This window comes from Elephas maximus, chromosome 21, assembly GCF_024166365.1.
Source record: "Elephas maximus indicus isolate mEleMax1 chromosome 21, mEleMax1 primary haplotype, whole genome shotgun sequence".
Taxonomy (NCBI): Eukaryota; Metazoa; Chordata; class Mammalia; order Proboscidea; family Elephantidae; genus Elephas; species Elephas maximus.
Genome location: NC_064839.1, coordinates 59,257,775 through 59,280,284, shown reverse-complemented (window position 1 = coordinate 59,280,284; position 22,510 = coordinate 59,257,775). Strand labels below are relative to the sequence as shown.

General features: G+C 75.5%; 6 non-coding genes and 3 pseudogenes across 6 annotated transcripts; all 9 read left to right on the top strand.

Moving 5' to 3' along the window:
* LOC126065253 (5S ribosomal RNA) lies at nucleotides 1-119 on the top strand. Its single transcript, XR_007514799.1, has one exon. It is a non-coding gene; the product is annotated as a 5S ribosomal RNA (ribosomal RNA).
* Nucleotides 120-2,427: 2,308 nt separating this feature from the next.
* LOC126065252 (5S ribosomal RNA) lies at nucleotides 2,428-2,546 on the top strand. Its single transcript, XR_007514798.1, has one exon. It is a non-coding gene; the product is annotated as a 5S ribosomal RNA (ribosomal RNA).
* Nucleotides 2,547-7,281: 4,735 nt separating this feature from the next.
* On the top strand, nucleotides 7,282-7,400 carry LOC126065251 (5S ribosomal RNA). Its single transcript, XR_007514797.1, has one exon. It is a non-coding gene; the product is annotated as a 5S ribosomal RNA (ribosomal RNA).
* Nucleotides 7,401-9,708: 2,308 nt separating this feature from the next.
* LOC126065277 (uncharacterized) lies at nucleotides 9,709-9,817 on the top strand (annotated as a pseudogene).
* A 2,308-nt stretch (nucleotides 9,818-12,125) lies between these two features.
* On the top strand, nucleotides 12,126-12,234 carry LOC126065276 (uncharacterized; annotated as a pseudogene).
* A 2,313-nt stretch (nucleotides 12,235-14,547) lies between these two features.
* Nucleotides 14,548-14,655, top strand: LOC126065279 (uncharacterized; annotated as a pseudogene).
* Nucleotides 14,656-16,975: 2,320 nt separating this feature from the next.
* Nucleotides 16,976-17,094, top strand: LOC126065250 (5S ribosomal RNA). The gene has a single exon (XR_007514796.1). It is a non-coding gene; the product is annotated as a 5S ribosomal RNA (ribosomal RNA).
* A 2,308-nt stretch (nucleotides 17,095-19,402) lies between these two features.
* Nucleotides 19,403-19,521, top strand: LOC126065249 (5S ribosomal RNA). Its single transcript, XR_007514795.1, has one exon. It is a non-coding gene; the product is annotated as a 5S ribosomal RNA (ribosomal RNA).
* Nucleotides 19,522-21,839: 2,318 nt separating this feature from the next.
* Nucleotides 21,840-21,958, top strand: LOC126065248 (5S ribosomal RNA). The gene has a single exon (XR_007514794.1). It is a non-coding gene; the product is annotated as a 5S ribosomal RNA (ribosomal RNA).
* The last annotated feature ends 552 nt before the right edge of the window (nucleotides 21,959-22,510 follow it).

Here is a 22,510-nt window from a genome sequence, read left to right as displayed (position 1 = left end):
GTCTACGGCCATACCACCCTGAACGCGCCCGATCTCGTCTGATCTCGGAAGCTAAGCAGGGTCGGGCCTGGTTAGTACTTGGATGGGAGACCGCCTGGGAATACCGGGTGCTGTAGGCTTTTACGCCTCCTTTTCTCTTTTGCCGCCAACCCACGGGGCACAGGGACACACGGACACGGACAGGGACGCAACCAGGCCAGGAAGCCCGGCCCAGGGGCCCGGCCAGCGGCCCTCGGGCACCAGGAAAGCTTCGGGGGTGGTGGCGGCGTCGACGAGGACGACGACGGCGACGACGACGACGGCGGACGACGGCGGCCGACGGCGGCCCGGCACTCCAGTCCAGTCGGGCCGCAGCGCTTCCCGGCCGCCCCTACTCTCCCCCGCTCCCACCCCCCGCCCGGGCCTTCAGGTTCAGGCCCTGCGGGAGCGCGCCCTGCCCTCGTGGCGGTGGGAGACGCTCCCCGTGGCGCCAGAGCCTCTCCTTGGGGCCGGAGCTCTGTCCTTGTCCAGCGGGGGCAGGCCCCTGGCTCAGAGGGCCTTCGGGAGCCACCCGGGCCGCCTCCGCCCTGCCGCCCCCCCACCCTCCACCCCGACCGGCCTCTGCCCCAACTTGGCTGCTCGGCTGCCCTCCTTCCCTCGGGCTCTGCCCACCCTTCCTGGCTCTGCAGGCCTGCCTCCTGGTGTGCCGGGATGTCTGCCAGTGGATTGGGAGGAGAAGACACCCGGGGCGGGCGGGCCCCTTGCCCTCCCCGGGCAACTTGCTTCGTGTACTCTGGGGGTGGGGGTGGGGCTGGGGCTGGGGCTGGGGCTGGGGCTGGGGCTGGGGGTGCGGGTGTGGACGTGAGACGGCCACAACGGTGGTGGTGGCGGTGGCCGCCGGACACTCGGCCGACTAGCCAGCCTCTCTCTCTGAGGTGTGGCGTGGGGGGGGAGGGGGGTCGGGGAGGCGACGAGGCGGGCGTGGGGGCGGTGGTGAGGCGGCCTTGAGGTGGGGATCTCGTGCCCGGGAGGAACAGGTGCCCTCCTGCCCGGTGTCCCGCGCGGGCCTAGACGTGGCCTCAAGTGGCCTGACCCCGATGAGTGAGTGAGGACGGGTCCTCCTGGCCGTCGGGCACACAGAACTAGGGGAGCCGGGGCCAGTCGAGCTGGGGGCCTCCCCGAGAGGTGCGAGACCGCAGCAGGGGCGCGCGGGGGTCCAGGCCGGGTGGGGTGGTGCGGTGTTGAGCTGGAGGCTATGCGGGGGGCGGGGCGCCGGGCGCGGGGCGGGGACGGCCACGCACGTTTCCTGCAGGGCTGTGGCTCTGGACCGCCAGGGCCAGAAGCAGCCTGCCCGCGGTCAGCGGGGGGTGAGGTGCGGATGGCGGGGGCCGCCCGCCCTCCCCGCGCCGGTCGCCCGTCCCCACCCAGGCCCCCGCCGCCACCCCACCCCACCCCACCCCACCCCACAACCCGCCCTCCCTCCTCCCATCGGGGAAGCTCACCAGTGAGCTGGGCAGCTGGGCCAACGCGCCTGCCCGACCGCCCTGGCCCCCCACCGACCCTCCCGTCAGGCTAAGCGCCGCCTGCCCCACCTCCAGCCCCCCAGCAGGACCGGGAGCCTACGTGGGGTCCTGACTGGCCAGTGGGCAGGACGTCCCTCGTCGGTAGGCGTGTGGCTGGTGCGTGGTCTTTCGCCGCTCCCCGGTGCCCTCCCCCGCCAGCACCAGGGCTCGGGGGTCCGGTGGGAAGTACCAGAGGGCCTCCGCGGCACCTAGGAGCAGCCTGGCGCGCAAGGGTTCGCCGTGCTCCTCCGAGTCCCGCGTGGCCCTGGAGGGCCACGGCCGGCCAGGAGGGCGACGAGGGGCAAAGGCGGGAGGGACAGGTGGGCCGGGGACCGGGCCCGGGGCCGGGACTGGGGCCGAGAGCCGGGCCCGGCGAGGGCCCCTTGGAGGAAGGGGAGGCAAAGGGAGGCCCGGCCAGGGGACGGGCCGGGGGGTGGGGGGGCGAGTGGAGGCCGGGGCCACCCCGCGCTGGGCAGGGGGAGAGACGAGAGGCGCTCGGCCAGATGTCGGCGGAAGCAGGCGGCCCGAGTGCCTCCCGGTGCCGCCGGGGGCGAGGGGCGAGCAGGCGGCAGGAGAGCCCCGGCCGGACTGAGGGGGGCCGTGGGGCTTGGCAGGAAGGGCAGGGGGCGCGACCCGGGCGGCCTTCCCGCCTGGCTGACTGCCTTCCTCCCGGTCGCCGCCACCTGCCTGCTTGGAGGCCGGACTCTTGGGCCGGCTGGCCGGGACCCGCACCCTTGGCCAGGCGGGGCGGGCCGGGGCGGGCCGGGGCGGGCCGGGGCGGGGCTGGGCGGCCAAAGCTGGAGGCTGCCGGGGCGGCCAAGGCGCGCTGCGCCGGCGGCTGGGGCCGCTGAGCAGGCTCTTAGGGCGAGCGGCGGCAGGCGCTGACGTCTACGGCCATACCACCCTGAACGCGCCCGATCTCGTCTGATCTCGGAAGCTAAGCAGGGTCGGGCCTGGTTAGTACTTGGATGGGAGACCGCCTGGGAATACCGGGTGCTGTAGGCTTTTACGCCTCCTTTTCTCTTTTGCCGCCAACCCACGGGGCACAGGGACACACGGACACGGACAGGGACGCAACCAGGCCAGGAAGCCCGGCCCAGGGGCCCGGCCAGCGGCCCTCGGGCACCAGGAAAGCTTCGGGGGTGGCGGCGGCGTCGACGAGGACGACGACGGCGACGACGACGACGGCGGACGACGGCGGCCGACGGCGGCCCGGCACTCCAGTCCAGTCGGGCCGCAGCGCTTCCCGGCCGCCCCTACTCTCCCCCGCTCCCACCCCCCGCCCGGGCCTTCAGGTTCAGGCCCTGCGGGAGCGCGCCCTGCCCTCGTGGCGGTGGGAGACGCTCCCCGTGGCGCCAGAGCCTCTCCTTGGGGCCGGAGCTCTGTCCTTGTCCAGCGGTGGGCAGGCCCCTGGCTCAGAGGGCCTTCGGGAGCCACCCGGGCCGCCTCCGCCCTGCCGCCCCCCCACCCTCCACCCCGACCGGCCTCTGCCCCAACTTGGCTGCTCGGCTGCCCTCCTTCCCTCGGGCTCTGCCCACCCTTCCTGGCTCTGCAGGCCTGCCTCCTGGTGTGCCGGGATGTCTGCCAGTGGATTGGGAGGAGAAGACACCCGGGGCGGGCGGGCCCCTTGCCCTCCCCGGGCAACTTGCTTCGTGTACTCTGGGGGGTGGGGGTGGGGCTGGGGCTGGGGCTGGGGCTGGGGCTGGGCTGGGGGTGCGGGTGTGGACGTGAGACGGCCACAACGGTGGTGGTGGCGGTGGCCGCCGGACACTCGGCCGACTAGCCAGCTCTCTCTCTGAGGTGTGGCGTGGGGGGGGAGGGGGGTCGGGGAGGCGACGAGGCGGGCGTGGGGGGCGGTGGTGAGGCGGCCTTGAGGTGGGGATCTCGTGCCCGGAGGAACAGGTGCCCTCCTGCCCGGTGTCCCGCGCGGGCCTAGACGTGGCCTCAAGTGGCCTGACCCCGATGAGTGAGTGAGGACGGGTCCTCCTGGCCGTCGGGCACACAGAACTAGGGGAGCCGGGGCCAGTCGAGCTGGGGGCCTCCCGAGAGGTGCGAGACCGCAGCAGGGGCGCGCGGGGGTCCAGGCCGGGTGGGGTGGTGCGGTGTTGAGCTGGAGGCTATGCGGGGGGCGGGGCGCCGGGCGCTGGGCGGGGACGGCCACGCACGTTTCCTGCAGGGCTGTGGCTCTGGACCGCCAGGGCCAGAAGCAGCCTGCCCGCGGTCAGCGGGGGGTGAGGTGCGGATGGCGGGGGCCGCCCGCCCTCCCCGGCGCCGGTCGGCCCGTCCCCACCCAGGCCCCCCCGGCCCCGCCACCCCACCCCACCCCACCCCACCACCCCAACCCACCCGCCTCCTCTCCATCGGGAAGCTCACCAGTGAGCTGGGCAGCTGGGCCAAGCGCGCTGCCCGACCGCCCTGGCCCCCCCACCGACCCTCCCGTCAGGCTAAGCGCCGCCTGCCCCACCTCCAGCCCCCCAGCAGGACCGGGAGCCTACGTGGGGTCCTGACTGGCCAGTGGGCAGGACGTCCCTCGTCGGTAGGCGTGTGGCTCGTGCGTGGTCTTTCGCCGCTCCCCGGTGCCCTCCCCCGCCAGCACCAGGCTCGGGGGTCCGGTGCGGAAGTACCAGAGGGCCTCCGCGGCACCTAGGAGCAGCCTGGCGCGCAGGGTTCGCCGTGCTCCTCCGAGTCCCGCGTGGCCCTGGAGGGCCACGGCCGGCCAGGAGGGCGACGAGGGGCAAAGGCGGGAGGGACAGGTGGGCCGGGGGACCGGGCCCGGGGCCGGGACTGGGGCCGAGAGCCGGGCCCGGCGAGGGCCCCTTGGAGGAAGGGGAGGCAAAGGGAGGCCCGGCCAGGGGACGGGCCGGGGGGTGGGGGGGCGAGTGGAGGCCGGGGCCACCCCGCGCTGGGCAGGGGGAGAGACGAGAGGCGCTCGGCCAGATGTCGGCGGAAGCAGGCGGCCCGAGTGCCTCCCGGTGCCGCCGGGGGCGAGGGGCGAGCAGGCGGCAGGAGAGCCCCGGCCGGACTGAGGGGGGCCGTGGGGCTTGGCAGGAAGGGCAGGGGGCGCGACCCGGGCGGCCTTCCCGCCTGGCTGACTGCCTTCCTCCCGGTCGCCTGCCACCTGCCTGCTTGGAGGCCGGACTCTTGGGCCGGCTGGCCGGGACCCGCACCCTTGGCCAGGCGGGGCGGGCCGGGGCGGGCCGGGGCGGGCCGGGGCGGGGCTGGGCGGCCAAAGCTGGAGGCTGCCGGGGCGGCCAAGGCGCGCTGCGCCGGCGGCTGGGGCCGCTGAGCAGGCTCTTAGGGCGAGCGGCGGCAGGCGCTGACGTCTACGGCCATACACCCTGAACGCGCCCGATCTCGGAGCTAAGCAGGGTCGGGCCTGGTTAGTACTTGGATGGGAGACCGCCTGGAATACCGGGTGCTGTAGGCTTTTACGCCTCCTTTTCTCTTTTGCCGCAACCCACGGGGCACAGGGGACACACGGACACGGACAGGGACGCAACCAGGCCAGGAAGCCCGGCCCAGGGGCCCGGCCAGCGGCCTCGGGCACCAGGAAAGCTTCGGGGGTGGCGGCGGCGTCGACGAGGACGACGACGGCGACGACGACGACGGCGGACGACGGCGGCCGACGGCGGCCCGGCACTCCAGTCCAGTCGGGCCGCAGCGCTTCCCGGCCGCCCCTACTCTCCCCCGCTCCCACCCCCCGCCCGGGCCTTCAGGTTCAGGCCCTGCGGGAGCGCGCCCTGCCCTCGTGGCGGTGGGAGACGCTCCCCGTGGCGCCAGAGCCTCTCCTTGGGCCAGGAGCTCTGTCCTTGTCCAGCGGGGGCAGGCCCCTGGCTCAGAGGGCCTTCGGGAGCCACCCGGGCCCGCCTCCGCCCTGCCGCCCCCCCACCCTCCACCCCGACCGGCCTCTGCCCCAACTTGGCTTGCTCGGCTGCCCTCCTTCCCTCGGGCTCTGCCCACCCTTCCTGGCTCTGCAGGCCTGCCTCCTGGTGTGCCGGGATGTCTGCCAGTGGATTGGGAGGAGAAGACACCCGGGCGGGGCGGGGCCCCTTGCCCTCCCCGGGCAACTTGCTTCGTGTACTCTGGGGGTGGGGGTGGGGCTGGGGCTGGGGCTGGGGCTGGGGCTGGGGCTGGGGGTGCGGGTGTGGACGTGAGACGGCCACAACGGTGGTGGTGGCGGTGGCCGCCGGACACTCGGCCGACTAGCCAGCCTCTCTCTCTGAGGTGTGGCGTGGGGGGGGAGGGGGGTCGGGAGGCGACGAGGCGGGCGTGGGGGCGGTGGTGAGGCGGCCTTGAGGTGGGGATCTCGTGCCCGGGAGGAACAGGTGCCCTCCTGCCCGGTGTCCCGCGCGGGCCTAGACGTGGCCTCAAGTGGCCTGACCCCGATGAGTGAGTGAGGACGGGTCCTCCTGGCCGTCGGGCACACAGAACTAGGGAGCCGGGGCCAGTCGAGCTGGGGGCCTCCCCGAGAGGTGCGAGACCGCCGCAGGGGCGCGCGGGGGTCCAGGCCGGGTGGGGTGGTGCGGTGTTGAGCTGGAGGCTATGCGGGGGGGCGGGGCGCCGGGCGCGGGGCGGGGACGGCCACGCACGTTTCCTGCAGGGCTGTGGCTCTGGACCGCCAGGGCCAGAAGCAGCCTGCCCGCGGTCAGCGGGGGGTGAGGTGCGGATGGCGGGGGCCGCCCGCCCTCCCCGCGCCGGTCGCCCGTCCCCACCCAGGCCCCCGCCGCCACCCCACCCCACCCCACCCCACCCCACAACCCGCCCTCCCCTCCTCCCATCGGGGAAGCTCACCAGTGAGCTGGGCAGCTGGGCCAACGCGCCTGCCCGACCGCCCTGGCCCCCCACCGACCCTCCCGTCAGGCTAAGCGCCGCCTGCCCCACCTCCAGCCCCCCAGCAGGACCGGGAGCCTACGTGGGGTCCTGACTGGCCAGTGGGCAGGACGTCCCTCGTCGGTAGGCGTGTGGCTCGTGCGTGGTCTTTCGCCGCTCCCCGGTGCCCTCCCCCGCCAGCACCAGGGCTCGGGGGTCCGGTGGAAGTACCAGAGGGCCTCCGCGGCACCTAGGAGCAGCCTGGCGCGCAAGGGTTCGCCGTGCTCCTCCGAGTCCCGCGTGGCCCTGGAGGGCCACGGCCGGCCAGGAGGGCGACGAGGGGCAAAGGCGGGAGGGACAGGTGGGCCGGGGACCGGGCCCGGGGCCGGGACTGGGGCCGAGAGCCGGGCCCGGCGAGGGCCCCCTTGAGGAAGGGGAGGCAAAGGGAGGCCCGGCCAGGGGACGGGCCGGGGGGGTGGGGGGGCGAGTGGAGGCCGGGGCCACCCCGCGCTGGGCAGGGGGAGAGACGAGAGGCGCTCGGCCAGATGTCGGCGGAAGCAGGCGGCCCGAGTGCCTACCCGGTGCCGCCGGGGGGCGAGGGGCGAGCAGGCGGCAGGAGAGCCCCGGCCGGACTGAGGGGGGCCGTGGGGCTTGGCAGGAAGGGCAGGGGGCGCGACCCGGGCGGCCTTCCCGCCTGGCTGACTGCCTTCCTCCCGGTCGCCGCCACCTGCCTGCTTGGAGGCCGGACTCTTGGGCCGGCTGGCCGGGACCCGCACCCTTGGCCAGGCGGGGCGGGCCGGGGCGGGCCGGGGCGGGCCGGGGCGGGGGCTGGGCGGCCAAAGCTGGAGGCTGCCGGGGCGGCCAAGGCGCGCTGCGCCGGCGGCTGGGGCCGCTGAGCAGGCTCTTAGGGCGAGCGGCGGCAGGCGCTGACGTCTACGGCCATACCACCCTGAACGCGCCCGATCTCGTCTGATCTCGGAAGCTAAGCAGGGTCGGGCCTGGTTAGTACTTGGATGGGAGACCGCCTGGGAATACCGGGTGCTGTAGGCTTTTACGCCTCCTTTTCTCTTTTGCCGCCAACCCACGGGGCACAGGGACACACGGACACGGACAGGGACGCAACCAGGCCAGGAAGCCCGGCCCAGGGGCCCGGCCAGCGGCCCTCGGGCACCAGGAAAGCTTCGGGGGTGGCGGCGGCGTCGACGAGGACGACGACGGCGACGACGACGACGGCGGACGACGGCGGCCGACGGCGGCCCGGCACTCCAGTCCAGTCGGGCCGCAGCGCTTCCCGGCCGCCCCTACTCTCCCCCGCTCCCACCCCCCGCCCGGGCCTTCAGGTTCAGGCCCTGCGGGAGCGCGCCCTGCCCTCGTGGCGGTGGGAGACGCTCCCCGTGGCGCCAGAGCCTCTCCTTGGGGCCGGAGCTCTGTCCTTGTCCAGCGGGGGCAGGCCCCTGGCTCAGAGGGCCTTCGGGAGCCACCCGGGCCGCCTCCGCCCTGCCGCCCCCCCACCCTCCACCCCGACCGGCCTCTGCCCCAACTTGGCTGCTCGGCTGCCCTCCTTCCCTCGGGCTCTGCCCACCCTTCCTGGCTCTGCAGGCCTGCCTCCTGGTGTGCCGGGATGTCTGCCAGTGGATTGGGAGGAGAAGACACCCGGGGCGGGCGGGCCCCTTGCCCTCCCCGGGCAACTTGCTTCGTGTACTCTGGGGGTGGGGGTGGGGCTGGGGCTGGGGCTGGGGCTGGGGCTGGGGCTGGGGGTGCGGGTGTGGACGTGAGACGGCCACAACGGTGGTGGTGGCGGTGGCCGCCGGACACTCGGCCGACTAGCCAGCCTCTCTCTCTGAGGTGTGGCGTGGGGGGGGAGGGGGGTCGGGGAGGCGACGAGGCGGGCGTGGGGGCGGTGGTGAGGCGGCCTTGAGGTGGGGATCTCGTGCCCGGGAGGAACAGGTGCCCTCCTGCCCGGTGTCCCGCGCGGGCCTAGACGTGGCCTCAAGTGGCCTGACCCCGATGAGTGAGTGAGGACGGGTCCTCCTGGCCGTCGGGCACACAGAACTAGGGGAGCCGGGGCCAGTCGAGCTGGGGGCCTCCCCGAGAGGTGCGAGACCGCAGCAGGGGCGCGCGGGGGTCCAGGCCGGGTGGGGTGGTGCGGTGTTGAGCTGGAGGCTATGCGGGGGGCGGGGCGCCGGGCGCGGGGCGGGGACGGCCACGCACGTTTCCTGCAGGGCTGTGGCTCTGGACCGCCAGGGCCAGAAGCAGCCTGCCCGCGGTCAGCGGGGGGTGAGGTGCGGATGGCGGGGGCCGCCCGCCCTCCCCGCGCCGGTCGCCCGTCCCCACCCAGGCCCCCGCCGCCACCCCACCCCACCCCACCCCACCCCACAACCCGCCCTCCCTCCTCCCATCGGGGAAGCTCACCAGTGAGCTGGGCAGCTGGGCCAACGCGCCTGCCCGACCGCCCTGGCCCCCCACCGACCCTCCCGTCAGGCTAAGCGCCGCCTGCCCCACCTCCAGCCCCCCAGCAGGACCGGGAGCCTACGTGGGGTCCTGACTGGCCAGTGGGCAGGACGTCCCTCGTCGGTAGGCGTGTGGCTCGTGCGTGGTCTTTCGCCGCTCCCCGGTGCCCTCCCCCGCCAGCACCAGGGCTCGGGGGTCCGGTGGGAAGTACCAGAGGGCCTCCGCGGCACCTAGGAGCAGCCTGGCGCGCAAGGGTTCGCCGTGCTCCTCCGAGTCCCGCGTGGCCCTGGAGGGCCACGGCCGGCCAGGAGGGCGACGAGGGGCAAAGGCGGGAGGGACAGGTGGGCCGGGGACCGGGCCCGGGGCCGGGACTGGGGCCGAGAGCCGGGCCCGGCGAGGGCCCCTTGGAGGAAGGGGAGGCAAAGGGAGGCCCGGCCAGGGGACGGGCCGGGGGGTGGGGGGGCGAGTGGAGGCCGGGGCCACCCCGCGCTGGGCAGGGGGAGAGACGAGAGGCGCTCGGCCAGATGTCGGCGGAAGCAGGCGGCCCGAGTGCCTCCCGGTGCCGCCGGGGGCGAGGGGCGAGCAGGCGGCAGGAGAGCCCCGGCCGGACTGAGGGGGGCCGTGGGGCTTGGCAGGAAGGGCAGGGGGCGCGACCCGGGCGGCCTTCCCGCCTGGCTGACTGCCTTCCTCCCGGTCGCCGCCACCTGCCTGCTTGGAGGCCGGACTCTTGGGCCGGCTGGCCGGGACCCGCACCCTTGGCCAGGCGGGGCGGGCCGGGGCGGGCCGGGGCGGGCCGGGGCGGGGCTGGGCGGCCAAAGCTGGAGGCTGCCGGGGCGGCCAAGGCGCGCTGCGCCGGCGGCTGGGGCCGCTGAGCAGGCTCTTAGGGCGAGCGGCGGCAGGCGCTGACGTCTACGGCCATACCACCCTGAACGCGCCCGATCTCGGAAGCTAAGCAGGGTCGGGCCTGGTTAGTACTTGGATGGGAGACCGCCTGGGAATACCGGGTGCTGTAGGCTTTTACGCCTCCTTTTCTCTTTTGCCGCCAACCCACGGGGCACAGGGACACACGGACACGGACAGGGACGCAACCAGGCCAGGAAGCCCGGCCCAGGGGCCCGGCCAGCGGCCCTCGGGCACCAGGAAAGCTTCGGGGGTGGCGGCGGCGTCGACGAGGACGACGACGGCGACGACGACGACGGCGGACGACGGCGGCCGACGGCGGCCCGGCACTCCAGTCCAGTCGGGCCGCAGCGCTTCCCGGCCGCCCCTACTCTCCCCCGCTCCCACCCCCCGCCCGGGCCTTCAGGTTCAGGCCCTGCGGGAGCGCGCCCTGCCCTCGTGGCGGTGGGAGACGCTCCCCGTGGCGCCAGAGCCTCTCCTTGGGGCCGGAGCTCTGTCCTTGTCCAGCGGGGGCAGGCCCCTGGCTCAGAGGGCCTTCGGGAGCCACCCGGGCCGCCTCCGCCCTGCCGCCCCCCCACCCTCCACCCCGACCGGCCTCTGCCCCAACTTGGCTGCTCGGCTGCCCTCCTTCCCTCGGGCTCTGCCCACCCTTCCTGGCTCTGCAGGCCTGCCTCCTGGTGTGCCGGGATGTCTGCCAGTGGATTGGGAGGAGAAGACACCCGGGGCGGGCGGGCCCCTTGCCCTCCCCGGGCAACTTGCTTCGTGTACTCTGGGGGTGGGGGTGGGGCTGGGGCTGGGGCTGGGGCTGGGGCTGGGGCTGGGGGTGCGGGTGTGGACGTGAGACGGCCACAACGGTGGTGGTGGCGGTGGCCGCCGGACACTCGGCCGACTAGCCAGCCTCTCTCTCTGAGGTGTGGCGTGGGGGGGGAGGGGGGTCGGGGAGGCGACGAGGCGGGCGTGGGGGCGGTGGTGAGGCGGCCTTGAGGTGGGGATCTCGTGCCCGGGAGGAACAGGTGCCCTCCTGCCCGGTGTCCCGCGCGGGCCTAGACGTGGCCTCAAGTGGCCTGACCCCGATGAGTGAGTGAGGACGGGTCCTCCTGGCCGTCGGGCACACAGAACTAGGGGAGCCGGGGCCAGTCGAGCTGGGGGCCTCCCCGAGAGGTGCGAGACCGCAGCAGGGGCGCGCGGGGGTCCAGGCCGGGTGGGGTGGTGCGGTGTTGAGCTGGAGGCTATGCGGGGGGCGGGGCGCCGGGCGCGGGGCGGGGACGGCCACGCACGTTTCCTGCAGGGCTGTGGCTCTGGACCGCCAGGGCCAGAAGCAGCCTGCCCGCGGTCAGCGGGGGGTGAGGTGCGGATGGCGGGGGCCGCCCGCCCTCCCCGCGCCGGTCGCCCGTCCCCACCCAGGCCCCCGCCGCCACCCCACCCCACCCCACCCCACCCCACAACCCGCCCTCCCTCCTCCCATCGGGGAAGCTCACCAGTGAGCTGGGCAGCTGGGCCAACGCGCCTGCCCGACCGCCCTGGCCCCCCACCGACCCTCCCGTCAGGCTAAGCGCCGCCTGCCCCACCTCCAGCCCCCCAGCAGGACCGGGAGCCTACGTGGGGTCCTGACTGGCCAGTGGGCAGGACGTCCCTCGTCGGTAGGCGTGTGGCTCGTGCGTGGTCTTTCGCCGCTCCCCGGTGCCCTCCCCCGCCAGCACCAGGGCTCGGGGGTCCGGTGGGAAGTACCAGAGGGCCTCCGCGGCACCTAGGAGCAGCCTGGCGCGCAAGGGTTCGCCGTGCTCCTCCGAGTCCCGCGTGGCCCTGGAGGGCCACGGCCGGCCAGGAGGGCGACGAGGGGCAAAGGCGGGAGGGACAGGTGGGCCGGGGACCGGGCCCGGGGCCGGGACTGGGGCCGAGAGCCGGGCCCGGCGAGGGCCCCTTGGAGGAAGGGGAGGCAAAGGGAGGCCCGGCCAGGGGACGGGCCGGGGGGTGGGGGGGCGAGTGGAGGCCGGGGCCACCCCGCGCTGGGCAGGGGGAGAGACGAGAGGCGCTCGGCCAGATGTCGGCGGAAGCAGGCGGCCCGAGTGCCTCCCGGTGCCGCCGGGGGCGAGGGGCGAGCAGGCGGCAGGAGAGCCCCGGCCGGACTGAGGGGGGCCGTGGGGCTTGGCAGGAAGGGCAGGGGGCGCGACCCGGGCGGCCTTCCCGCCTGGCTGACTGCCTTCCTCCCGGTCGCCGCCACCTGCCTGCTTGGAGGCCGGACTCTTGGGCCGGCTGGCCGGGACCCGCACCCTTGGCCAGGCGGGGCGGGCCGGGGCGGGCCGGGGCGGGCCGGGGCGGGGCTGGGCGGCCAAAGCTGGAGGCTGCCGGGGCGGCCAAGGCGCGCTGCGCCGGCGGCTGGGGCCGCTGAGCAGGCTCTTAGGGCGAGCGGCGGCAGGCGCTGACGTCTACGGCCATACCACCCTGAACGCGCCCGATCTCGGAAGCTAAGCAGGGTCGGGCCTGGTTAGTACTTGGATGGGAGACCGCCTGGGAATACCGGGTGCTGTAGGCTTTTACGCCTCCTTTTCTCTTTTGCCGCCAACCCACGGGGCACAGGGACACACGGACACGGACAGGGACGCAACCAGGCCAGGAAGCCCGGCCCAGGGGCCCGGCCAGCGGCCCTCGGGCACCAGGAAAGCTTCGGGGGTGGCGGCGGCGTCGACGAGGACGACGACGGCGACGACGACGACGGCGGACGACGGCGGCCGACGGCGGCCCGGCACTCCAGTCCAGTCGGGCCGCAGCGCTTCCCGGCCGCCCCTACTCTCCCCCGCTCCCACCCCCCGCCCGGGCCTTCAGGTTCAGGCCCTGCGGGAGCGCGCCCTGCCCTCGTGGCGGTGGGAGACGCTCCCCGTGGCGCCAGAGCCTCTCCTTGGGGCCGGAGCTCTGTCCTTGTCCAGCGGGGGCAGGCCCCTGGCTCAGAGGGCCTTCGGGAGCCACCCGGGCCGCCTCCGCCCTGCCGCCCCCCCACCCTCCACCCCGACCGGCCTCTGCCCCAACTTGGCTGCTCGGCTGCCCTCCTTCCCTCGGGCTCTGCCCACCCTTCCTGGCTCTGCAGGCCTGCCTCCTGGTGTGCCGGGATGTCTGCCAGTGGATTGGGAGGAGAAGACACCCGGGGCGGGCGGGCCCCTTGCCCTCCCCGGGCAACTTGCTTCGTGTACTCTGGGGGTGGGGGTGGGGCTGGGGCTGGGGCTGGGGCTGGGGCTGGGGCTGGGGGTGCGGGTGTGGACGTGAGACGGCCACAACGGTGGTGGTGGCGGTGGCCGCCGGACACTCGGCCGACTAGCCAGCCTCTCTCTCTGAGGTGTGGCGTGGGGGGGGAGGGGGGTCGGGGAGGCGACGAGGCGGGCGTGGGGGCGGTGGTGAGGCGGCCTTGAGGTGGGGATCTCGTGCCCGGGAGGAACAGGTGCCCTCCTGCCCGGTGTCCCGCGCGGGCCTAGACGTGGCCTCAAGTGGCCTGACCCCGATGAGTGAGTGAGGACGGGTCCTCCTGGCCGTCGGGCACACAGAACTAGGGGAGCCGGGGCCAGTCGAGCTGGGGGCCTCCCCGAGAGGTGCGAGACCGCAGCAGGGGCGCGCGGGGGTCCAGGCCGGGTGGGGTGGTGCGGTGTTGAGCTGGAGGCTATGCGGGGGGCGGGGCGCCGGGCGCGGGGCGGGGACGGCCACGCACGTTTCCTGCAGGGCTGTGGCTCTGGACCGCCAGGGCCAGAAGCAGCCTGCCCGCGGTCAGCGGGGGGTGAGGTGCGGATGGCGGGGGCCGCCCGCCCTCCCCGCGCCGGTCGCCCGTCCCCACCCAGGCCCCCGCCGCCACCCCACCCCACCCCACCCCACCCCACAACCCGCCCTCCCTCCTCCCATCGGGGAAGCTCACCAGTGAGCTGGGCAGCTGGGCCAACGCGCCTGCCCGACCGCCCTGGCCCCCCACCGACCCTCCCGTCAGGCTAAGCGCCGCCTGCCCCACCTCCAGCCCCCCAGCAGGACCGGGAGCCTACGTGGGGTCCTGACTGGCCAGTGGGCAGGACGTCCCTCGTCGGTAGGCGTGTGGCTCGTGCGTGGTCTTTCGCCGCTCCCCGGTGCCCTCCCCCGCCAGCACCAGGGCTCGGGGGTCCGGTGGGAAGTACCAGAGGGCCTCCGCGGCACCTAGGAGCAGCCTGGCGCGCAAGGGGGTTCGCCGTGCTCCCTCCGAGTCCCGCGTGGCCCTGGAGGGGCCACGGCCGGCCAGGAGGGCGACGAGGGGCAAAGGCGGGAGGGACAGGTGGGGCCGGGGACCGGGCCCGGGGCCGGGACTGGGGCCGAGAGCCGGGCCCGGCGAGGGCCCCTTGGAGGAAGGGGAGGCAAAGGGAGGCCCGGCCAGGGGACGGCCGGGGGGTGGGGGGGCGAGTGGAGGCCGGGGCCACCCCGCGCTGGGCAGGGGGGAGAGACGAGAGGCGCTCGGCCAGATGTCGGCGGAAGCAGGCGGCCCGAGTGCCTCCCGGTGCCGCCGGGGGCGAGGGGCGAGCAGGCGGCAGGAGAGCCCCGGCCGGACTGAGGGGGGCCGTGGGGCTTGGCAGGAAGGGCAGGGGGGCGCGACCGGGCGGCCTTCCCGCCTGGCTGACTGCCTTCCTCCCGGTCGCCGCCACCTGCCTGCTTGGAGGCCGGACTCTTGGGCCGGCTGGCCGGGACCCGCACCCTTGGCCAGGCGGGGCGGGCCGGGGCGGGCCGGGGCGGGCCGGGGCGGGGCTGGGCGGCCAAAGCTGGAGGCTGCCGGGGCGGCCAAGGCGCGCTGCGCCGGCGGCTGGGCCGCTGAGCAGGCTCTTAGGGGCGAGCGGCGGCAGGCGCTGACGTCTACGGCCATACCACCCTGAACGCGCCCGATCTCGGAAGCTAAGCAGGGTCGGGCCTGGTTAGTACTGGATGGGAGACCGCCTGGGAATACCGGGTGCTGTAGGCTTTTACGCCTCCTTTTCTCTTTTGCCGCCAACCCACGGGGCACAGGGACACACGGACACGGACAGGGACGCAACCCAGGCCAGGAAGCCCGGCCCAGGGGCCCGGCCAGCGGCCCTCGGGCACCAGGAAAGCTTGGGGGGTGGCGGCGGCGTCGACGAGGACGACGACGGCGACGACGACGACGGCGGACGACCGCGGCCGACGGCGGCCCGGCACTCCAGTCCAGTCGGGCCGCAGCGCTTCCCCGGCCGCCCCTACTCTCCCCCGCTCCCACCCCCCGCCCGGGCCTTCAGGTTCAGGCCCTGCGGGAGCGGCGCCCTGCCCTCGTGGCGGTGGGAGACGCTCCCCGTGGCGCCAGAGCCTCTCCTTGGGGCCGGAGCTCTGTCCTTGTCCAGCGGGGGCAGGCCCCTGGCTCAGAGGGCCTTCGGGAGCCACCCGGGGCCGCCTCCGCCCTGCCGCCCCCCCACCCTCCACCCCGACCGGCCTCTGCCCCAACTTGGCTGCTCGGCTGCCCTCCTTCCCTCGGGCTCTGCCCACCCTTCCTGGCTCTGCAGGCCTGCCTCCTGGTGTGCCGGGATGTCTGCCAGTGGATTGGGAAGGAGAAGACACCCGGGGCGGGGCGGGCCCCTTGCCCTCCCCGGGCAACTTGCTTCGTGTACTCTGGGGTGGGGGGTGGGCTGGGGGCTGGGGCTGGGGCTGGGGCTGGGGCTGGGGGTGCGGGTGTGGACGTGAGACGGCCACAACGGTGGTGGTGCGCGGTGGCCGCCGGACACTCGGGGCCGGACTAGCCAGCCTCTCTCTCTGAGGTGTGGCGTGGGGGGGGAGGGGGTCGGGGAGGCGACGAGGCGGGCGTGGGGGCGGTGGTGAGGCGGCCTTGAGGTGGGGATCTCGTGCCCGGAGGAACAGGTGCCCTCCTGCCCGGTTGTCCCGCGCGGGCCTAGACGTGGCCTCAAGTGGCCTGACCCCGATGAGTGAGTGAGGACGGGTCCTCCTGGCCGTCGGGCACACAGAACTAGGGGAGCCGGGGCCAGTCGAGCTGGGGGCCTCCCCGAGAGGTGCGAGACCGCAGCAGGGGCGCGCGGGTGGGTCCAGGCCGGGTGGGGGTGGTGCGGTGTTGAGCTGGAGGCTATGCGGGGGGCGGGGCGCCGGGCGCTGGGCGGGGACGGCCACGCACGTTTCCTGCAGGGCTGTGGCTCTGGACCGCCAGGGCCAGAAGCAGCCTGCCCGCGGTCAGCGGGGGGTGAGGTGCGGATGGCGGGGGCCGCCCGCCCTCCCCGCGCCGGTCGCCCGTCCCCACCCAGGCCCCCGCCGCCACCCCACCCCACCCCACCCCACCCCACAACCCGCCCTCCCTCCTCCCATCGGGGAAGCTCACCAGTGAGCTGGGCAGCTGGGCCAACGCGCCTGCCCGACCGCCCTGGCCCCCCACCGACCCTCCCGTCAGGCTAAGCGCCGCCTGCCCCACCTCCAGCCCCCCAGCAGGACCGGGAGCCTACGTGGGGTCCTGACTGGCCAGTGGGCAGGACGTCCCTCGTCGGTAGGCGTGTGGCTCGTGCGTGGTCTTTCGCCGCTCCCCGGTGCCCTCCCCCGCCAGCACCAGGGCTCGGGGGTCCGGTGGGAAGTACCAGAGGGCCTCCGCGGCACCTAGGAGCAGCCTGGCGCGCAAGGGTTCGCCGTGCTCCTCCGAGTCCCGCGTGGCCCTGGAGGGCCACGGCCGGCCAGGAGGGCGACGAGGGGCAAAGGCGGGAGGGACAGGTGGGCCGGGGACCGGGCCCGGGGCCGGGACTGGGGCCGAGAGCCGGGCCCGGCGAGGGCCCCTTGGAGGAAGGGGAGGCAAAGGGAGGCCCGGCCAGGGGACGGGCCGGGGGGTGGGGGGGCGAGTGGAGGCCGGGGCCACCCCGCGCTGGGCAGGGGGAGAGACGAGAGGCGCTCGGCCAGATGTCGGCGGAAGCAGGCGGCCCGAGTGCCTCCCGGTGCCGCCGGGGGCGAGGGGCGAGCAGGCGGCAGGAGAGCCCCGGCCGGACTGAGGGGGGCCGTGGGGCTTGGCAGGAAGGGCAGGGGGCGCGACCCGGGCGGCCTTCCCGCCTGGCTGACTGCCTTCCTCCCGGTCGCCGCCACCTGCCTGCTTGGAGGCCGGACTCTTGGGCCGGCTGGCCGGGACCCGCACCCTTGGCCAGGCGGGGCGGGCCGGGGCGGGCCGGGGCGGGCCGGGGCGGGGCTGGGCGGCCAAAGCTGGAGGCTGCCGGGGCGGCCAAGGCGCGCTGCGCCGGCGGCTGGGGCCGCTGAGCAGGCTCTTAGGGCGAGCGGCGGCAGGCGCTGACGTCTACGGCCATACCACCCTGAACGCGCCCGATCTCGTCTGATCTCGGAAGCTAAGCAGGGTCGGGCCTGGTTAGTACTTGGATGGGAGACCGCCTGGGAATACCGGGTGCTGTAGGCTTTTACGCCTCCTTTTCTCTTTTGCCGCCAACCCACGGGGCACAGGGACACACGGACACGGACAGGGACGCAACCAGGCCAGGAAGCCCGGCCCAGGGGCCCGGCCAGCGGCCCTCGGGCACCAGGAAAGCTTCGGGGGTGGCGGCGGCGTCGACGAGGACGACGACGGCGACGACGACGACGGCGGACGACGGCGGCCGACGGCGGCCCGGCACTCCAGTCCAGTCGGGCCGCAGCGCTTCCCGGCCGCCCCTACTCTCCCCCGCTCCCACCCCCCGCCCGGGCCTTCAGGTTCAGGCCCTGCGGGAGCGCGCCCTGCCCTCGTGGCGGTGGGAGACGCTCCCCGTGGCGCCAGAGCCTCTCCTTGGGGCCGGAGCTCTGTCCTTGTCCAGCGGGGGCAGGCCCCTGGCTCAGAGGGCCTTCGGGAGCCACCCGGGCCGCCTCCGCCCTGCCGCCCCCCCACCCTCCACCCCGACCGGCCTCTGCCCCAACTTGGCTGCTCGGCTGCCCTCCTTCCCTCGGGCTCTGCCCACCCTTCCTGGCTCTGCAGGCCTGCCTCCTGGTGTGCCGGGATGTCTGCCAGTGGATTGGGAGGAGAAGACACCCGGGGCGGGCGGGCCCCTTGCCCTCCCCGGGCAACTTGCTTCGTGTACTCTGGGGGTGGGGGTGGGGCTGGGGCTGGGGCTGGGGCTGGGGCTGGGGCTGGGGGTGCGGGTGTGGACGTGAGACGGCCACAACGGTGGTGGTGGCGGTGGCCGCCGGACACTCGGCCGACTAGCCAGCCTCTCTCTCTGAGGTGTGGCGTGGGGGGGGAGGGGGGTCGGGGAGGCGACGAGGCGGGCGTGGGGGCGGTGGTGAGGCGGCCTTGAGGTGGGGATCTCGTGCCCGGGAGGAACAGGTGCCCTCCTGCCCGGTGTCCCGCGCGGGCCTAGACGTGGCCTCAAGTGGCCTGACCCCGATGAGTGAGTGAGGACGGGTCCTCCTGGCCGTCGGGCACACAGAACTAGGGGAGCCGGGGCCAGTCGAGCTGGGGGCCTCCCCGAGAGGTGCGAGACCGCAGCAGGGGCGCGCGGGGGTCCAGGCCGGGTGGGGTGGTGCGGTGTTGAGCTGGAGGCTATGCGGGGGGCGGGGCGCCGGGCGCGGGGCGGGGACGGCCACGCACGTTTCCTGCAGGGCTGTGGCTCTGGACCGCCAGGGCCAGAAGCAGCCTGCCCGCGGTCAGCGGGGGGTGAGGTGCGGATGGCGGGGGCCGCCCGCCCTCCCCGCGCCGGTCGCCCGTCCCCACCCAGGCCCCCGCCGCCACCCCACCCCACCCCACCCCACCCCACAACCCGCCCTCCCTCCTCCCATCGGGGAAGCTCACCAGTGAGCTGGGCAGCTGGGCCAACGCGCCTGCCCGACCGCCCTGGCCCCCCACCGACCCTCCCGTCAGGCTAAGCGCCGCCTGCCCCACCTCCAGCCCCCCAGCAGGACCGGGAGCCTACGTGGGGTCCTGACTGGCCAGTGGGCAGGACGTCCCTCGTCGGTAGGCGTGTGGCTCGTGCGTGGTCTTTCGCCGCTCCCCGGTGCCCTCCCCCGCCAGCACCAGGGCTCGGGGGTCCGGTGGGAAGTACCAGAGGGCCTCCGCGGCACCTAGGAGCAGCCTGGCGCGCAAGGGTTCGCCGTGCTCCTCCGAGTCCCGCGTGGCCCTGGAGGGCCACGGCCGGCCAGGAGGGCGACGAGGGGCAAAGGCGGGAGGGACAGGTGGGCCGGGGACCGGGCCCGGGGCCGGGACTGGGGCCGAGAGCCGGGCCCGGCGAGGGCCCCTTGGAGGAAGGGGAGGCAAAGGGAGGCCCGGCCAGGGGACGGGCCGGGGGGTGGGGGGGCGAGTGGAGGCCGGGGCCACCCCGCGCTGGGCAGGGGGAGAGACGAGAGGCGCTCGGCCAGATGTCGGCGGAAGCAGGCGGCCCGAGTGCCTCCCGGTGCCGCCGGGGGCGAGGGGCGAGCAGGCGGCAGGAGAGCCCCGGCCGGACTGAGGGGGGCCGTGGGGCTTGGCAGGAAGGGCAGGGGGCGCGACCCGGGCGGCCTTCCCGCCTGGCTGACTGCCTTCCTCCCGGTCGCCGCCACCTGCCTGCTTGGAGGCCGGACTCTTGGGCCGGCTGGCCGGGACCCGCACCCTTGGCCAGGCGGGGCGGGCCGGGGCGGGCCGGGGCGGGCCGGGGCGGGGCTGGGCGGCCAAAGCTGGAGGCTGCCGGGGCGGCCAAGGCGCGCTGCGCCGGCGGCTGGGGCCGCTGAGCAGGCTCTTAGGGCGAGCGGCGGCAGGCGCTGACGTCTACGGCCATACCACCCTGAACGCGCCCGATCTCGTCTGATCTCGGAAGCTAAGCAGGGTCGGGCCTGGTTAGTACTTGGATGGGAGACCGCCTGGGAATACCGGGTGCTGTAGGCTTTTACGCCTCCTTTTCTCTTTTGCCGCCAACCCACGGGGCACAGGGACACACGGACACGGACAGGGACGCAACCAGGCCAGGAAGCCCGGCCCAGGGGCCCGGCCAGCGGCCCTCGGGCACCAGGAAAGCTTCGGGGGTGGCGGCGGCGTCGACGAGGACGACGACGGCGACGACGACGACGGCGGACGACGGCGGCCGACGGCGGCCCGGCACTCCAGTCCAGTCGGGCCGCAGCGCTTCCCGGCCGCCCCTACTCTCCCCCGCTCCCACCCCCCGCCCGGGCCTTCAGGTTCAGGCCCTGCGGGAGCGCGCCCTGCCCTCGTGGCGGTGGGAGACGCTCCCCGTGGCGCCAGAGCCTCTCCTTGGGGCCGGAGCTCTGTCCTTGTCCAGCGGGGGCAGGCCCCTGGCTCAGAGGGCCTTCGGGAGCCACCCGGGCCGCCTCCGCCCTGCCGCCCCCCCACCCTCCACCCCGACCGGCCTCTGCCCCAACTTGGCTGCTCGGCTGCCCTCCTTCCCTCGGGCTCTGCCCACCCTTCCTGGCTCTGCAGGCCTGCCTCCTGGTGTGCCGGGATGTCTGCTAGTGGATTGGGAGGAGAAGACACCCGGGGCGGGCGGGCCCCTTGCCCTCCCCGGGCAACTTGCTTCGTGTACTCTGGGGGTGGGGGTGGGGCTGGGGCTGGGGCTGGGGCTGGGGCTGGGGCTGGGGGTGCGGGTGTGGACGTGAGACGGCCACAACGGTGGTGGTGGCGGTGGCCGCCGGACACTCGGCCGACTAGCCAGCCTCTCTCTCTGAGGTGTGGCGTGGGGGGGGAGGGGGGTCGGGGAGGCGACGAGGCGGGCGTGGGGGCGGTGGTGAGGCGGCCTTGAGGTGGGGATCTCGTGCCCGGGAGGAACAGGTGCCCTCCTGCCCGGTGTCCCGCGCGGGCCTAGACGTGGCCTCAAGTGGCCTGACCCCGATGAGTGAGTGAGGACGGGTCCTCCTGGCCGTCGGGCACACAGAACTAGGGGAGCCGGGGCCAGTCGAGCTGGGGGCCTCCCCGAGAGGTGCGAGACCGCAGCAGGGGCGCGCGGGGGTCCAGGCCGGGTGGGGTGGTGCGGTGTTGAGCTGGAGGCTATGCGGGGGGCGGGGCGCCGGGCGCGGGGCGGGGACGGCCACGCACGTTTCCTGCAGGGCTGTGGCTCTGGACCGCCAGGGCCAGAAGCAGCCTGCCCGCGGTCAGCGGGGGGTGAGGTGCGGATGGCGGGGGCCGCCCGCCCTCCCCGCGCCGGTCGCCCGTCCCCACCCAGGCCCCCGCCGCCACCCCACCCCACCCCACCCCACCCCACAACCCGCCCTCCCTCCTCCCATCGGGGAAGCTCACCAGTGAGCTGGGCAGCTGGGCCAACGCGCCTGCCCGACCGCCCTGGCCCCCCACCGACCCTCCCGTCAGGCTAAGCGCCGCCTGCCCCACCTCCAGCCCCCCAGCAGGACCGGGAGCCTACGTGGGGTCCTGACTGGCCAGTGGGCAGGACGTCCCTCGTCGGTAGGCGTGTGGCTCGTGCGTGGTCTTTCGCCGCTCCCCGGTGCCCTCCCCCGCCAGCACCAGGGCTCGGGGGTCCGGTGGGAAGTACCAGAGGGCCTCCGCGGCACCTAGGAGCAGCCTGGCGCGCAAGGGTTCGCCGTGCTCCTCCGAGTCCCGCGTGGCCCTGGAGGGCCACGGCCGGCCAGGAGGGCGACGAGGGGCAAAGGCGGGAGGGACAGGTGGGCCGGGGACCGGGCCCGGGGCCGGGACTGGGGCCGAGAGCCGGGCCCGGCGAGGGCCCCTTGGAGGAAGGGGAGGCAAAGGGAGGCCCGGCCAGGGGACGGGCCGGGGGGTGGGGGGGCGAGTGGAGGCCGGGGCCACCCCGCGCTGGGCAGGGGGAGAGACGAGAGGCGCTCGGCCAGATGTCGGCGGAAGCAGGCGGCCCGAGTGCCTCCCGGTGCCGCCGGGGGCGAGGGGCGAGCAGGCGGCAGGAGAGCCCCGGCCGGACTGAGGGGGGCCGTGGGGCTTGGCAGGAAGGGCAGGGGGCGCGACCCGGGCGGCCTTCCCGCCTGGCTGACTGCCTTCCTCCCGGTCGCCGCCACCTGCCTGCTTGGAGGCCGGACTCTTGGGCCGGCTGGCCGGGACCCGCACCCTTGGCCAGGCGGGGCGGGCCGGGGCGGGCCGGGGCGGGCCGGGGCGGGCCGGGGCGGGGCTGGGCGGCCAAAGCTGGAGGCTGCCGGGGCGGCCAAGGCGCGCTGCGCCGGCGGCTGGGGCCGCTGAGCAGGCTCTTAGGGCGAGCGGCGGCAGGCGCTGACGTCTACGGCCATACCACCCTGAACGCGCCCGATCTCGTCTGATCTCGGAAGCTAAGCAGGGTCGGGCCTGGTTAGTACTTGGATGGGAGACCGCCTGGGAATACCGGGTGCTGTAGGCTTTTACGCCTCCTTTTCTCTTTTGCCGCCAACCCACGGGGCACAGGGACACACGGACAGGGACAGGGACGCAACCAGGCCAGGAAGCCCGGCCCAGGGGCCCGGCCAGCGGCCCTCGGGCACCAGGAAAGCTTCGGGGGTGGCGGCGGCGTCGACGAGGACGACGACGGCGACGACGACGACGGCGGACGACGGCGGCCGACGGCGGCCCGGCACTCCAGTCCAGTCGGGCCGCAGCGCTTCCCGGCCGCCCCTACTCTCCCCCGCTCCCACCCCCCGCCCGGGCCTTCAGGTTCAGGCCCTGCGGGAGCGCGCCCTGCCCTCGTGGCGGTGGGAGACGCTCCCCGTGGCGCCAGAGCCTCTCCTTGGGGCCGGAGCTCTGTCCTTGTCCAGCGGGGGCAGGCCCCTGGCTCAGAGGGCCTTCGGGAGCCACCCGGGCCGCCTCCGCCCTGCCGCCCCCCCACCCTCCACCCCGACCGGCCTCTGCCCCAACTTGGCTGCTCGGCTGCCCTCCTTCCCTCGGGCTCTGCCCACCCTTCCTGGCTCTGCAGGCC